General features: G+C 39.6%; 1 non-coding gene across 1 annotated transcript; it reads right to left on the bottom strand.

The window, feature by feature from the left end:
- Nucleotides 1-4,023: 4,023 nt before the first annotated feature.
- Nucleotides 4,024-4,132, bottom strand: LOC120110729. Its single transcript, XR_005511863.1, has one exon. It is a non-coding gene; the product is annotated as a small nucleolar RNA R71 (small nucleolar RNA).
- Between the last annotated feature and the right edge of the window lie 12,589 nt (nucleotides 4,133-16,721).

Here is a 16,721-nt window from a genome sequence, read left to right as displayed (position 1 = left end):
TTTCCTTAGCTATTATAATAATATGTTTTGATATATGATTGAGTGGGGGTTCTAAGGTTGGCAGAATTTTGAGAAAGTTCTCACCTAGAACTTAAATTGTTGGAGCAAATAGTTCTAAATCAATGATGATTCAACATTTGAACATGGAAGATGATTGGGAACATAGCGAACTTTCGATTCCGTGTCTTATGTTAGATTATCATCGGTTTAGTTCGTATTTTTTGCTAAAACTATATATATATATATATGTGTGTGTGTGTGTGTGTGTGTGTGTGTTTGATGATTCCTTTTATTATGATAGTATTCATTATGTGTACTATGTCTCTTTTTTTGTAAGTAATTGTGCAAATGGCATCTGCGTCCAAGAATATCGTGGCTGAGTTGAATAAGGGTGATAAGCTGAACGGTGACAATTATGACATTTGGCACCGAAAGGTTCAATACATCCTTGAAGAATAGGAGGTTTTGGAAACACTCAACCAAACTATGGCTGAGCCTGAGCAGACTTCTACTCAACACAAAAGAGATCATGAGGCTTATTTGGCCTGGAAAAGGAAGAATAGCATTGCTCGCATCACGTTGCTGAGCAGTATGCAAGACGATTTCATGTTCGAGTTTGAGGAGTACGATACTGCTCAGGAAATGTGGCTTGCCTTAAAAGAAAAGTTTGGGGGTATGATGAGAGCACAAAAGTGCGATCTACACGCAGCTTAAATTAATATTATTTCCAACAAATAATGATAAAAGAGCTGCATTAATTTCATATTTTTTATTTGGCACAGATCAGAGTTTAAATGCGCATTGGGTCTATAAAGATGCATTGCCGCAGGTCAATAGCTGAGCACATAGGGTCAGCCCCATTTGCATACCAGAAGGAGCATCAGCAGACCAAATCCAGTCTAATGGAACAGCAACCAAAGGAGTTAGATTCATTATCCGGGAGGATCCAACGGTCCGTGCAGCTCATAGTAGCATGCCTACCATCCCACACATCCATCTATTCTTCATCATCCCAGCTTTCAGATTAGGCGTGCTACAACTCCCTTCCACTTTTATCCTTCAATTTCCGGATTAGGAATCAACCCCCCAGCATCCCGTCTCCACCGTGTCACGCATCTCCCACATCCAACTTCTCCAAAATCCTCCCAGCATTCGTGTGCAGCCTATCATCCCACGATCATCTCCCACGCAGCCATCCGCCTCCTCCACTGATTCTTCCATGATCCTAGCTCCCGTATCTAGCGCCCTAGCCCCATCCACAGCGTCCGATCCTCTTCTCCCAAGCATCCGCCTCCTCCACAGCGGTCCACGATCACCTCCGGCATCCGTTCGCGTCCGCGATCAGCGCCTCCCAGCCGTTCAATCCGCATCTCGGCAACCTCCCAGCAGTCCGCGATCAGCCCCGATCCCGTGAAGCGCCGCAGCAGCCAAGATCACTGCCCAGCCGTCCGCCTCCTCCATCGCGTCCGTTCTAGGCACCGGATCCGGCCGAGATCAGCTCCTCCAACGCTTCAGCCTCACGCGCCCAAGATCCAGCCGTTTGCCTCTAAAGCATTGATCTCCAGCGCATTCCGAAGATCCTTGGAGGGAGAGATTATAAAAGGCTCGGATCGGAGGAAGAACGGGGAGCTCTCATCGACGAAAACAGAGGAGCCGGCCCCTTGGTTTCAAACGAAAGAAAAAGAGAGAAAGGGAAACAGGGGATGCCCTGTTTCCGAAAATAAAAAGAAGAAAAAAAAAATAGAGAGAGAGAAAAGGGAGGGATGTTGATGTTTGTAATGTCTTGCTAAATCCTTTAGCAAAGGGTGATGGATGAATTCTTGTCATGTTGCTTTCATCAAGTACACTCTGAACTTTAAATCTAATTGTTTTATATCTATTTGTATGTTTTGGGTTCTTGCATATTTATTTATTTGATAGATCTTGCATGGTTTATATATATTGAAGCATGAATTATTTCGATGCTTGATTTGTCGTAGACGTAACCGGTACGATAAATACTTGGATGTTTAATTCATGTTTTCAGATTGTATACTTCATGATTAGAACTATTTTATCATATTAATCCTTAATCAAGAATCGCCGAGTTTATTTATTGAAAGTAATATTGTCAAGGAGGATTCCGGATCCCTAGCCATCTCTATATTCTTGAACGTTGTTTAATCACATATTATTCTTTGCTTTTCATTTCTATAAATCAACTAAAAAAAAAATTACATCTAAAAGTTACGCTAATAATCCATAGATCGTTCCCTGAGGATTCGACCTCGGACTTCCGAGTTATATTACTTGTGCGATTCTCCTGCACTTGGGAGAGCAGTTTTATTTTTGCACCAAGTTTTTGGCGCCGTTGCCGGGGAACGGCTGAGTTATTAGTATAATTTTAGATTTAATTTTTACCTTAGTAGTTAGTATTTTTCTTTTGAAAAAAAAATTGCATCTTTACTACTATTTTTAATTCCCTGCACAGTTTTCATCAAACTCTGATATCATAGAAATTAGCCGTCTGATTTGACTCAAATTTGGTCAGCTAGTGCAAGACACATTGTTAGATAATCTGAACGGTCTGATTGACATTCTGATATTTTTAAGACCATCAGATTAATACGAAACCTTGCTGCTTTCTCCTTTAAATTTTCTGTATTTATTTTTTTTTTAGAATCAGAAGTTTATTGTTATTATATCTCATTAACCCTTGTTGCTAATTGAAAATTTAAGAAAAAAACTTTAAGAAAAGATCAAGGGTGATTATTCAAAAATAAAAAAAAGAGGAAATATCTAAAATTTCAAATTTTAAATTTCAAACTTCAGAATTCAAATTTCAAACGTCAACTCATAAAATTTAAAAAAAAAATAATTAATTTGCTTGATCACCTATTCAATGAAATTTAATGTCATGTCATAAAACATTAAAAAAAAAAAATCTCTTGATTGTTGCATATAGTATAAGGCATCAGCATAAAATATTCTAAGGGCTGAACCCATTTAAAAAGATAAGGTCGGGATTTCATCACTCGTCCTTAGCCCAAAAATCACCCCAGTGCATAAATATCCTAAGCTTAACTAAAATCAATTAGACGTTGGCCCCTAAGGACATTCGAGCTCAATAGGACGAAGACCACCGAAAGTTGCCCCAATTTCGCTCTGTGGCTTAGTTGATGTCTAGGCAAGCTTTGTCCCTATAAGGGAGACAGTTCATCTGTTCGAGGTAAGTGGATTTTAAGTGGGACCTTTGCGAACGCATCGTGACCCCTCCACTTACCTGGGAGCTTACCTGGTCAACTCGGTTCATTAGACCGGATTGGAGGCTTAGGTGTCCTCTTCAAACTAGTTAGGAGCTGTCTAGAAATTTAAGAAAAACATTAGAAATTGAGGTATAATGTTTTGTTGCATTTTTGATTGTGAATAGATTTTTATTTTAGGGTGTCGTTTTAGGGTATCTTTAGTTGATATTTATATTTTTTTTAAAAAAAAAAGAAAAAAAAGAGAGGGAAATATTTTGCATGCTAAAGTGGAATAGGGACGACACCGGTCGATTAAGTCGTACAACTTTAGATCATCCTTTTGGACATACCTCTGAAATTCCTTCGCAATATCTCACACCTTGTGAGATGGCTGATCTAAATGAAGATGCGGGGAGTCACCACAATCGAGAATGAGAACCCCATGTTATGACTCTAAGACAATACCTACAACCGGCTAGGACTAGTCAGCCTTCATGCATAATTTTTCCTGATAATGTAGGACATTTTGACATCATACCAGGGGTAATTCAATTGCTGCCCAAGTTCCACGGGTTAGAGTCCGAAAGTCCGTATCTTTATTTAAAGGATTTTGAAGAATTGAGCATTACATTTAGAGTGCCAAACGTCACCGAGGATGTCCTCAAGTTAACATTGTTTCCTTTCTCTCTAAAGGATAAGGCCAAAACATGGCTAAACTCATTGCGACCTAGATCAATAAGAACTTGGCAAGATATGCAGAGAGAATTTTTAAAGAAGTTCTTCTCCACACAAAGGACTAACTTTTTGAAAAGACATATCAGCAATTTCCAACAAAAAGATAATGAAACATTTTATGAATGTTGGAAAAGATTTAAAAACCTTCTTCTCTCATGCCCTCATCACGGATTCGAAACTTGGAGAACCATTAGCTTCTTTTATGAAGGTTTATCTCCACAGTTGAAACAGTTTGTAGAGACCATGTGCAATGGTAGATTTTTAGAAAAACATCCTGATGAAGCATGGGAGTATTTGGATTCCCTTGCTGAGACTGCCCAACTTTAGGATAACGGGGATAGAAATACCAAGTCTTTACCTAAGCCTACTAGCTCTGTACAGGGAGGCCTTTACAACCTCAGAACTGAGGATGATCTTCATGCTAAAATGGCAGCCCTCACTAGGAAGGTAGAAGAAATTGAGCTTAGGAAGGTTGAGCCTGTCAAGACTATAGAGCTTAGAAACGAGTGTTGTGGTATCTGCGATATGTCGGGTCATACTACTACAGATTGTCCCACCATACCGGCATTCAAAGAAGTCTTGCACGATCAAGCAAATGCTATGAACTCCTACCAAAAGCCTTATAACGATCCATACTCGAATACCTATAACCCTGGTTGGAAGAATCATCCAAACTTTAGGTAGAGAAACGATCATCCTCAACAGTCACACCATTCAGCTCCTCCACCTGCACATCCTACTTATGCACCATCACCTTCTCAAAAGCCAAATATCGAGGATACCTTGCAATCCATACAAACTTTTCTACAAGGTCAAGCTAATATCAATGCTCAAAATACTCGAAATTTTGAAGACATAAGGAACCAATTGTCAATGTTGACTACCGTCCTAAGTACCCAAGAGAAGGGTAAGCTTCCAGCTCAACCCCAACCTAACCCACAAGTGCACGGTAGTAATAATACGGCTCCCTCTAGTTCGCATACAGAACATGCAAAAAGCATCATGACTTTGCGTAATGGGAAAGTCATTGATCAAACCGTCCCATTGAGACCGCAGGTCACTTCTAATTCTGATGCTCCCAAAGTTGATGAAAGGGACAAAGAAGAAGTTGAGGTCCCAACTTCTACTAAGAAAGTTGAATGTCCTTTTTCTCCACCTTTTCCATAACGGTTAAAGCCGTTGCAAAAGCTCGAACCTAATTCTGAAATTCTTGAACTTTTTAAACAAGTAAAGATCAACATACCTCTTCTTGATGCAATCAAACAAGTACCCTCATATGCCAAATTTTTGAAGGACTTGTGTACTGTCAAACGCCGATTAAATGTTAAGAAGAAGGCATTTTTAACTGAAAATGTGAGTGCTATTTTGCAGCACAACATTCTTCCTAAATATAAAGATCCAGGTTGCCCAACCATCTCATGCATCATAGGTGACTTTAGGATAGAGCGAGCATTGTTAGATTTAGGGGCGAGTGTGAATTTGTTGCCATATTCTGTATATGAGCAACTTGGTTTGGGTGAGTTGAAGCCAACCTCCGTCACTTTGCAATTAGCTGACCGGTCAGTTAAAATTTCAAGGGAGATTGTCGAGGATGTATTAGTCCAAGTAGACAAGTTCTACTTTCCTGTCGATTTTATCGTATTGGACACACATCCGGCTTCGAACTCACAGTCTCAGATTCCGGTCATTTTAGGACGTCCATTCCTTGCAACTTCTAATGCATTGATTAATTGTAGGAATGGCGTCATGAAGCTTTCTTTCGGTAATATGACCTTAGAACTGAACATTTTTAATGTGTGCAAACAACCCAATGATTCCGAAGAGAGTAAGGAGGTTGATTGGGTTGAAACCATCGCAGAAGATTATTTGTTAGCTAAAGCAATTAACGACCCATTCAATGATAGCTTAATTGATTGGTGTCCTAATGGAACCAATGGTAATAATTTGTCAGTCACACCTATTGTGGATAATCTAGATATCAAGATGGTCAATGGGTGGAGACCAAAAGAAGGAGAATTTGAGAGATTGTCGCCTTGAGAGGTGAAAATAGAACCATCCCATGAGCAAGCACCCAAGCTCGAATTGAAACCCTTACCAAAGGAACTTAAGTATGCTTTTCTTGGACCCGAAGATACTTTTTCTGTAATCATCTCATCTGGACTTGATCATACCCAAGAAGGAAAATTAATTGATGTTTTAAAGAATCATAAAGGAGCCTTAGGGTGGTCTATTGCCGATTTGAAGGGAATTAGCCCCTTAATTTGCACGCACCGGATATATTTGGAGGACAATGCCAAAACCACAAGGCAAATGCAATGAAGGTTAAATCCTACAATGAGAGATGTGGTTAAGGCAGAAGTCCTCAAGTTACTTGACGTGGGTATTATTTACCCAATTTCCGACAGCAAGTGGGTAAGCCCTACTCAAGTCGTTTCTAAGAAATCGGGTTTGACAGTAGTAGAAAATGAACAAGGTGAACTAGTTCCAACTCGTGTCCCGACGAGTTGGCGCATGTGTGTTGACTACCGAAAGCTGAATTTGGTCACACGAAAGGATCACTTTCCTCTACCCTTCCTAGACCAAGCGTTGGAGAGAGTTGCAGGGCATGATTTCTATTGTTTTCTCGATGGCTATTCGGGATATTATCAAATTGAGATTTCACCAGAAGATCAAGAGAAGACTACCTTCACTTGTCCTTTTGGCACATTTGCTTTCCGACGAATGCCATTCGGGTTGTGTAATGCACCTGCAACATTCCAAAGATGCATGCTCAGCATCTTTGAAGACATGAACGAGAAATTTTTGTGTTCATGGACGACTTCTCCGTTTTTGGCGACACATTTGATGATTGCCTGTCACATTTACAAGCAGTCTTAGCTCGATGTATAGAAAAGAATTTGATACTGAATTGGGAGAAATGTCACTTCATGGTGCCAAAGGGAATTGTCCTAGGACACATTGTTTCATCAAAAGGAATGGAAGTAGATAGAGCTAAGACTGATTTAATTGCTAAGCTACCTGCACCCAAGACGGTTAGAGATGTTAGATCATTTTTGGGTCATGCCGGATTCTATAGGAGGTTCATCAAGGACTTTAGTGTCATAGCTCGACCATTATGTAACCTCCTATCCCTTGATACACCGTTCAATTGGACTGAAACCTGTCTGGAGGCATTTGAAAAGTTGAAGTCTATGCTTAGCACTGCACCCATCGTGCGACCACCCGATTGGTCATTACCGTTTGAGATTATGTGCGACACTAGCGACATGCGATAGGAGCTGTCCTAGGACAACGCAAGGATAATAAGCCATATGTCATTTACTATGCAAGCAAAACCTTAAACGATGCTCAAATGAATTACACCACCACCGAGAAGGAATTGCTTGCAGTAGTATTTGCCTTAGATAAATTTCGCTCTTATATCCTTGGTGCTCCTATTGTTATCTTCACAGACCATGCAGCGTTAAAATATTTGTTGGATAAGAAAGAGGCCAAACCACGCTTAATACGATGGATACTTCTACTCCAAGAATTTGACATCACTATTAAAGATAAAAAGGGAGTAGAGAATGTGGTTGCTGACTATTTATCATGATTAGTTTTTCATGATTCAGTGCCACAATTTTCCATCAAGGACTCATTCCCTGAAGAGCAGTTGTTTGCACTTTCTAGTATACCATGGTATGCAGATATTGTAAATTTTCTTGTTACAAGCCGGATGCCGGAGCATTGGGGGTCGACCGATAGAAAAATTTTCTTGCGCGAAGTAAAGAATTATTACTATGACGAACCCTATTTATTTAAATATTGCAATGATCAAATCTTTAGACGATGCATACCGGATCATGATATACAAAGCGTACTCTCTTTCTGCCATACTGATGCTTGTGGTGGACACTTTGCCTCTAAGAAAACTGTTGCAAAGGTCTTGCAATGTGGTTTCTATTGGCCTACTATGTTCAAAGATGCCCACGAGTTCTGCAGAATATGTGATCCATGTCAACGTATTGGAAGTCTAACTCGTAGGCAAATGATGCCTCTTCAACCCATTACTATTATCGAAATTTTCGATTGTTGGGGCATCGATTTTATGGGCCCATTCCCACCATCTTTTGGATATGAGTACATTTTAGTCGGTGTCGAATATGTGTCCAAATGGGTAGAAGCTGTTGCTTGTAAGACCAATGATCATAAACCTGTCCTGAAGTTTTTAAAAGAAAATATTTTTTCACGATTTGGGATGCCTAAAATCATAATTAGTGACGGTGGAAAACACTTTTGTAATAAGCCTTTCGAAACCTTATTGAAAAAATATGGTGTCAACCATAGAATTGCTACCCCATATCATCCGCAAACCAGTGGCCAGGTAGAGTTAGCCAATCGAGAGATCAAACGTATTTTAGAGAAAACGGTGAACCCATCACGGAAAGATTGGTCCTTGAAACTATCAGATGCATTATGGGCTTATCGTACTGCATACAAAACCAATCTTGGCATGTCTCCCTACCGGCTAGTCTACGGAAAAGCGTGTCATTTGTCCGTAGAAATAGAACATAAATCGTATTGGGCAATTAGAAAATTGAATTTTGATTTACAAGATGCCGGTCTAGCTAGAAAATTGCAATTAAACGAGCTTAATGAGATTCGCAGAGATGCTTATGACAACGCTAAAATTTGCAAAGAACGAATGAAGATCTTACATGATAAATCAATTTTAAAAAAATCTTTTGAACCTTTGCAAAAAGTTCTTTTATATGATTTCCGCTTACATCTGTTTCCTGGTAAGTTGCGATCGAGATGGACAGGTCCTTACATTATAAAAACTGTTTTTCCACATGGGGCGGTTGAGATTGAGAATCCACGGGATGGTAGAATTTTTAAGGTAAATGGACACAGGTTAAAACCTTTTCTTGAGAATTTTTTAGATGAAGAGGATTCCTTTTCCTTGGGGGAGCCTTCTTATGACTGAACATGAAGGCAAAGGTATGTGTATATTAGTCAGAATTATTTTTCTAGTTTTGTAGGCCTTATTTTCTGGATATCAGCAGCTCAAGGTATTCCTCTTCTCTCCGATATTATTTTCTCTACTGTCTCTCGTATATAGTTTTCTTGTATCTATTACATTGAGGACAATGCAATGTTTAAGTTGGGGGGAGGAAAATATTTTGATTTAAAAAAAAAAAAAACATGTTTTTGTATTTGATTTATTGCAAATGCACATGCATTGAGTTTGTGCAACTATTAAAGCAAGGAACACATGCATACTATGACTGATCATAGATCTATTATTAGATCCCCGCACATGTACTTAATGATTATAGGAAGGCTTCAGGAGTTCACGTTTGTTTAATGCATTTTTGTTAAGCCATATCTGTAAAAGAAGTACGAGTATCCTTGTCCGTACTATAAGGTTCATGATTTGGTTTTCACATAAAGATAGAAGTTGAATACCCTGGCTAGATCACCTAAGTACCTTATGTTCCGACCTTGGTTGACCTATAGTCACGATGCAGTCACGTTATATGGTTCAGTTTACCTACTCTTTTTATTGCTAAAAAAAAAAAAAGATGACAAGTCTGACCTCGTGGCGTAGTCTGGTTCGAGTAATTAAGTCCGAGGGGTGTTTCACCTAATGCCTTGAGCCAACTGGATCAGGAGTCATTGGCCGAAAACTCGCTACATGTACCTTACTAGAGCCTAAGGGGGTTGGACTATTGTAATCATCATATTTGTTTAAAAATAAAAATAAGCATGAATAAGATTGGTTGGACTGAACCCAGTGACATGTGGTAATGGCTGGTTTGACTCCATTAATTTGGAACTCTATGTACTTTGGATATTTAGCTAGGCTTGATAGCTCCTTCTTTATATGCGAACCATTCTTGACAAAATTTAGACAACATGAGATATTCTGAAAATTTGATGGATCAGGCTCCAATAAACTGTAATAAACACCTGTGAACTTGAGTAGTACACCTAAAAGTCAAGCGGTACCATGTTGTGGTGGAGGTATTAGTGCTCTAAGAAAGTCATCTGTTTATGCATACTACACTTTAGTATTACCCTTGCTTTGATAGTTGCCATGCTTGAGAAAAATATATATCACGTGTGCATTAACTTAAATTTCATTATATATCATTTTATGAATGATGTTTGTGGGTAATATCACTGCAAACCCTCACGAGACAACACTCGTCCACTAGGGTAACCTAGGGGTTTAACGGCTTGTTGCACGTGCTAAGTGCAATCGTGATGCCCTACGTAAGTGGGTACATATCTTAGTTTTATGTCTTTAACTTTAATAAAAAGTCAAAAGATTGACCAATACTTTTTGTACTCTCATATTATTATTTGCTCGTTAATTGCTAGAGACTAGCAATAAGCTAGTTGGGGGGTGTGATGAGAGCACAAAAGTGCGATCTACACGCAGCTTAAATTAATATTATTTCCAACAAATAATGATAAAAGAGCTGCATTAATTTCATATTTTTTATTTGGCACAGATCAGAATTTAAATGCGCATTGGGTCTATAAAGATGCATCGCCGCAGGTCAATAGCTGAGCACATAGGGTCAGCCCCATTTGCATACCAGAAGGAGCATCAGCAGACCAAATCCAGTCTAATGGAACAGCAACCAAAGGAGTTAGATTCATTATCCGGGAGGATCCAACGGTCCGTGCAGCTCATAGTAGCATGCCTACCATCCCACACATCCATCTATTCTTCATCATCCCAGCTTTCAGATTAGGCGTGCTACAACTCCCTTCCACTTTTATCCTTCAATTTTCGGATTAGGAATCAACCCCCCAGCATCCCGTCTCCACCGTGTCATGCATCTCCCACATCCAACTTCTCCAAAATCCTCCCAGCATTCGTGTGCAGCCTATCATCCCGCGATCATCTCCCACGCAGCCATCCGCCTCCTCCATTGATTCTTCCATGATCCTAGCTCCCGTATCCAGCGCCCTAGCCCCATCCACGGCGTCCGATCCTCTTCTCCCAAGCATCCGCCTCCTCCACAGCGGTCCACGATCACCTCCGGCATCCGTCCGCGTCCGCGATCAGCGCCTCCCAGCCGTTCAATCCGCATCTCGGCAACCTCCCAGCAATCCGCGATCAGCCCCGATCTCGTGAAGCGCCGCAGCAGCCAAGATCACCGCCCAGCCGTCCGCCTCCTCCATCGCGTCCGTTCTAGGCACCGGATCCGGCCGAGATCAGCTCCTCCAACGCTTCAGCCTCACGCGCCCAAGATCCAGCCGTTTGCCTCTAAAGCATTGATCTCCAGCGCATTCCAAAGATCCTTGGAGGGAGAGATTATAAAAGGCTCGGATCGGAGGAAGAACGGGGAGCTCTCATCGATGAAAATAGAGGAGCCGGCCCCTTGGTTTCAAACGAAAGAAAAAGAGAGAAAGGAAAACAGGGGATGCCCTGTTTCCGAAAATAAAAAGAAGAAAAAAAAAACAGAGAGAGAGAAAAGGGAGGGATGTTGATGTTTATAATGTCTTGCTAAATCCTTTAGCAAAGGGTGATGGATGAATCCTTGTCATGTTGCTTTCATCAAGTACACTCTGAACTTTAAATCTAATTGTTTTATATCCATTTGTATGTTTTGGGTTCTTGCATATTTATTTATTTGATAGATCTTGCATGGTTTATATATATTGATGCATGAATTATTTCGATGCTTGATTTGTCGTAGACGTAACCGGTACGATAAATACTTGGATGTTTAATTCATGTTTTCAGATTGTATACTTCATGATTAGAACTATTTTATCATATTAATCCTTAATCAAGAATCGCCGAGTTTATTTATTGAAAGTAATATTGTCAAGGAGGATTCCGGATCCCTAGCCATCTCTATATTCTTGAACGTTGTTTAATCACATATTATTCTTTGCTTTTCATTTCTATAAATCAACTAAAAAAAAAATTACATCTAAAAGTTACGCTAATAATCCATAGATCGTTCCCTGAGGATTCGACCTCGGACTTCCGAGTTATATTACTTGTGCGATTCTCCTGCACTTGGGAGAGCAGTTTTATTTTTGCACCAGGGTACATCAGCTACTAAGCTGAGGAGGCTCACTATCAAGTTTGACTCCTATAAGAAGCGTCCAAATAATACAATGAGGCAGCATCTTAGGGAAATGTCAAACATGATAAGGGAGTTGAAGGCTGCTGGCCATACCCTCATTGATGAACAGCAAGTTCAAGCTGTGATTAGATCTCTACCCAAGAGCTGGGAGCATATGATAATTACTATGATGCATAATGATAATATAAAGTCTTTTGATGATATTGCGCGTCATCTGGAATTGGAAGATGAGCGCCTTGAGGCAGCTAAATCTTCTGGGCTAGCTTATATAGCTGAATCTAGCTCACGCAAGGCTTCTGGTTTTAAGCGAAAGAGAGGATGGAAATCTTTCAAAATGGGTAAAGAGAAAGGGCAAGCATATAAATTCGGCAAAGCTAACCGGCGCAAGAGAGGCAAGCGCGGTGGTAAAAAGAAGGACAAGACCAAGATGTGCTGCTATAATTGTGGCAAGCCGGGTCACTTCGCTCGTGAATGCGCCGCGTCGAAGACAGGAGAGAAGGTATCTCCTAGCTCCATTATATTAAATTATATTTATGTTTCTAGCTGTTGTTTGCTTACTGAATCACGTCCTATGTGGATTGTAGACTCAGGAGCCACAGACCATGTAGCTAGAGACAGAAGAGCTTTTGTGGAGTATCGACGAATCAGTCCAGGCGCTAGGTGGATATATGTTGGAGATAATTCTAAAGTTGAAGTAAAAGGTATTGGCACTTGCAAGTTGGTACTACATGGTGGTCGTACCTTGCTCCTACATGATGTCCTCTATGCACCGGATATTCGACGAAACTTGGTTTCTGTAATTGCCCTTCTCAGCTTAGGATATAGTTTGAATTTCCATGGTATTTATGTTGATGTGTATCTTGGGCCAACTTATTGTGGCTCTGATTATTTATCAGATGGTTTTATAGTATTAAATGAAGATTACAGTACTAATGTTAATTATGATGATAGCTGTTTTTCTTTAATTGCTTCTTCAAGCAATGTGAATAATAAACTAGATGTGTGGCATGCTAGATTAGGGCATATTGGACAAGATAGAATGAATAGACTAGCTAGAGTAGGCCTTTTGGGCTCACTCGCTAAAATAGAACTGTCCATTTGTGAGCATTGCCTAGCTAGAAAAACAACTAGAAAACCATTTGGTAAAGGAACCAGAGCACAAACTCCATTGCAATTAATCCACTCTGATATTTGTGGTCCAATGAATGTGAGGGCGAGGCATAGAGCCTCATATTTCATCACTTTTATAGATGACTTCACGCGTTTTGGCCATGTCTACTTGATCTCCCATAAGTCAGAAGCATTAGATTGCTTTAGATGATATTTGATTTTGGTTGAGAATCAGTTAGATAAAACAATTAAAGTTCTAAGAACTGATCGTGGGCGTGAATATCTATCTGAGCAGTTTAAAATGCTTTGTGATGAGAAAGGAATAGATCGACAATTAACTATTCCTGGAACTCCGCAACAAAATGGTGTTGCAAAAAGAAGGAATAGAACACTTTTAGAGATGGTTAGGTCAATGATGGCACAAGCAAAACTTCCTATTTCATATTGGGGAGATGCTCTTTTAACTGCAGCCTATATACTTAACCGTGTGCCCTCCAAATCGGTCCCTTCAACACCCTATGAATTATGGACAGGTAGAAAACATGATCTAAATAATTTACGACCCTGGGGGTCTGCTGCCTATGTTCATGAATCCTCTCACAAATATGGAAAATTGGGTCCGAGAGGAAAGAAGTGTATCTTTATAAGATATTCGGAATACTCTAAAGGATATGTATTCATTAGTGAGTAGGCAGATAGAAGTTGGACTGAAATTGAATCACGAGATGTCATGTTCTTAGAGAATGATTTTTCTAGCAAGGGTGAGATAATAAAGGATTTCCAATTTTTCGAGGTGGAAGATCCTGATGTTTGTGCCGCACCTATACAACAAGTTGAGGTGACTGAGAAATTATCTCAACCTCTTGGACCTAGTGGGAGCGACATAATAACTAGTGGATTGATTCCACAAGAATTACAATTGCGTAAAAGCGCTCGTAAAATTGTCCCTCGTCGTCGTTTTGACATCGAAGGGGAAGCTTTTATGGTAGCTTCACATGATATTTTTGAGCCAAAGTCAATTAAAGAGGCTCTCTCATGCCCTGCAAAGGAAGAGTGGAAAAAGACGATGGAGGAAGAAATGGAGTCTATGAATGCAAACCATGTCTGGGACTTGGTTGATCTTCCATCAGACTGTAAAACAATTGGGAACAAATGGGTTCTCAAGATTAAGCAAAAGGCAGATGGATCTATTGAAAGATATAAGGCACGCCTAGTGGCAAAAGGATATACCCAACAAGAGGGTATAGACTATGAGGAAACCTTCTCTCCAGTAGTTAGGTTTGCCTCCATTCGCCTTATCCTAGCCATCGTTGCACATTTAGATTTGGAATTACATCAGATGGATGTTAAGACAGCATTTCTCAATGGAGAATTGGATGAGGAAATCTACATGGAACAACCTGTAGGTTTTGTTGTAAAAGGCCAGGAGCACAAAGTTTGCAAACTCCAGCGATCTATTTCTAGCCTAAAATAATCATCTAGACAGTGGTGCTTAAAATTTTATCGAGCTATAACTTCATATGAGTTTACGATGATCAATGAAGACCATTGTGTATATGTCAAATGCTTTCACGATAAATTCGTGATTTTATTATTATATGTGGACGATATTTTGTTGGCTGGGAATGATAAGGAGTTTGTTGTTACCATAAAGAAATGGTTGTTCTCAAATTTTGAGATGAAGGATATGGGGGAAGCAGCTTATGTGCTTGGAGTTAAAATTCATAGGGATCGTTCAAAGAGGCTTCTTGCATTGTCGCAAGAGACTTATATTAAAAAGATTCTTGAACGATTTAATATGCAAAACTGCAACCCCATAGACGCTCCTATAGCAAAAGGCGAAGGCCTGAATCTCAAAATGTGTCCTAAGACTCCAGATGAGAAAAGGGAAATGGCTAATGTTCCCTACTCCAATGCTATTGGATGTTTGATGTATGCCATGATGTGTACTCGACCCTATATATGTTATGCTGTCGGGTTAGTGAGCCGTTATCAAGCCAATCCTGGAAAGTTGCATTGGAAAGCTGTCAAAAGGATCCTCAGATATCTCAAAGGCACTACAGATTATTCTCTATGCTATCAAGGAGATAATTTGCGCTTAAGTGGTTATTCAGACGCTAATTGGTCAGGAGATCTGGATGAACGCAAATCAACTTCAGGATATGTATTCTTGCTTAATAATGGTGCTATCTCTTGGCGTAGCAAGAAGCAAACATGTACAGTCTTATCTACGATGGAGGCTGAGTTTATTGCTTGTTCAGCTACAGTGCAGAAAGCAGTTTGGCTTAGAAGATTTCTGCAAAGCTTGGGTGTAATAGTAAGTGCTGCAGAACCCGTGACAGTTCATTGTGATAGCCAAGCTGCCATTGCATATGTAAAAGATCCTAAGTATCATGGCAGGACGAAACACATTGATACTAAAAATAATTTTGTTAGAGACATAGTAGCACAGAAGGAAGTGGTCCTAAAATATATTTCAACACGTTTGATGATTGCAGACCCTTTTACTAAACCTATTCCCAGAGACGTATTTTTATCTCATGTTGAGTCTTCGGGATTGCATAGAGTTTAGTAAGAAAGTGCATCGTGAAGGATCACTATGATTTGAATGTATAATACTCTATCATTGATGAATAGATATTTGTTTCATTTCAATTTATATTATTCCTGGATGAATGGAAATTTTTTTTTATATACAGCACAAACAGACATATATATTAAAAGGTACGTCACCAGGCACAGGTCGGCTTTCTCACACAAGCGACCACCTCAGGCACTGTGAAAGCGAGCTGAGATGAGACACTATGATGTTAAACACTGTAAATGAAGCATTATAAAAAAAATATGCTTGTTTGACATTGCAGTGGTAAGCTAAAATTAGCAAATTTATTTATTTAGGGATTATAAGTGTTGCCTTGACTTGAGTCAAGATGAGGTCTACACCTAACATATGGATATGTAATTTTGGACCGAAAACATGATAGTCCCATAATCATGTTAGCCTGGATAAATAGCCAGATGTGAGTACTTTATTAGGCGCTGTTGATAATGAGCTAATAGAGAACTTGGACCAGTTGTTTGTTTTTGTATAATGTAAGCTTGCAACTGGGTCAAGATCTGTATGATGGTAATTATTGACAAATAGACGTATGCTCTTTTCAGAGAGACCATCATAGCATGTAATTTATACTACATATGCTTGGTTTGACCCATACAGGAAGTGAGTGATTATAAATGGATTCCCTGCATCCTCACTGTGTGAGTTCCTTTCTTTGAGGCATGACATTCTGATTTAGCCTCCTTTTTTTTCAGTGCCCTATTTGACTTTCAACGATGTTATCAAAGTGACAGATCAATATTCGTTACTTTAGCATGTTTTCAATGTTGATAAAATAATTTAGCCTTATGGGATATGTCTAGGAAAACGGTTGATCTGAAACTAAGATACATTAGTTCGAAAGGAAGACCATTATTGATTACATCTACCACATGTATTCACCGGTCGACCAATTATGTCGCTATGATATGGCTTGAACATAATTGTGGATACATG

The sequence above is a fragment of the Phoenix dactylifera genome, chromosome 4, assembly GCF_009389715.1.
Source record: "Phoenix dactylifera cultivar Barhee BC4 chromosome 4, palm_55x_up_171113_PBpolish2nd_filt_p, whole genome shotgun sequence".
Lineage (NCBI taxonomy): Eukaryota > Viridiplantae > Streptophyta > Magnoliopsida > Arecales > Arecaceae > Phoenix > Phoenix dactylifera.
The sequence above is the reverse complement of the archived record's forward strand: the minus strand, read 5'-3'. Positions and strand labels throughout refer to the sequence as shown.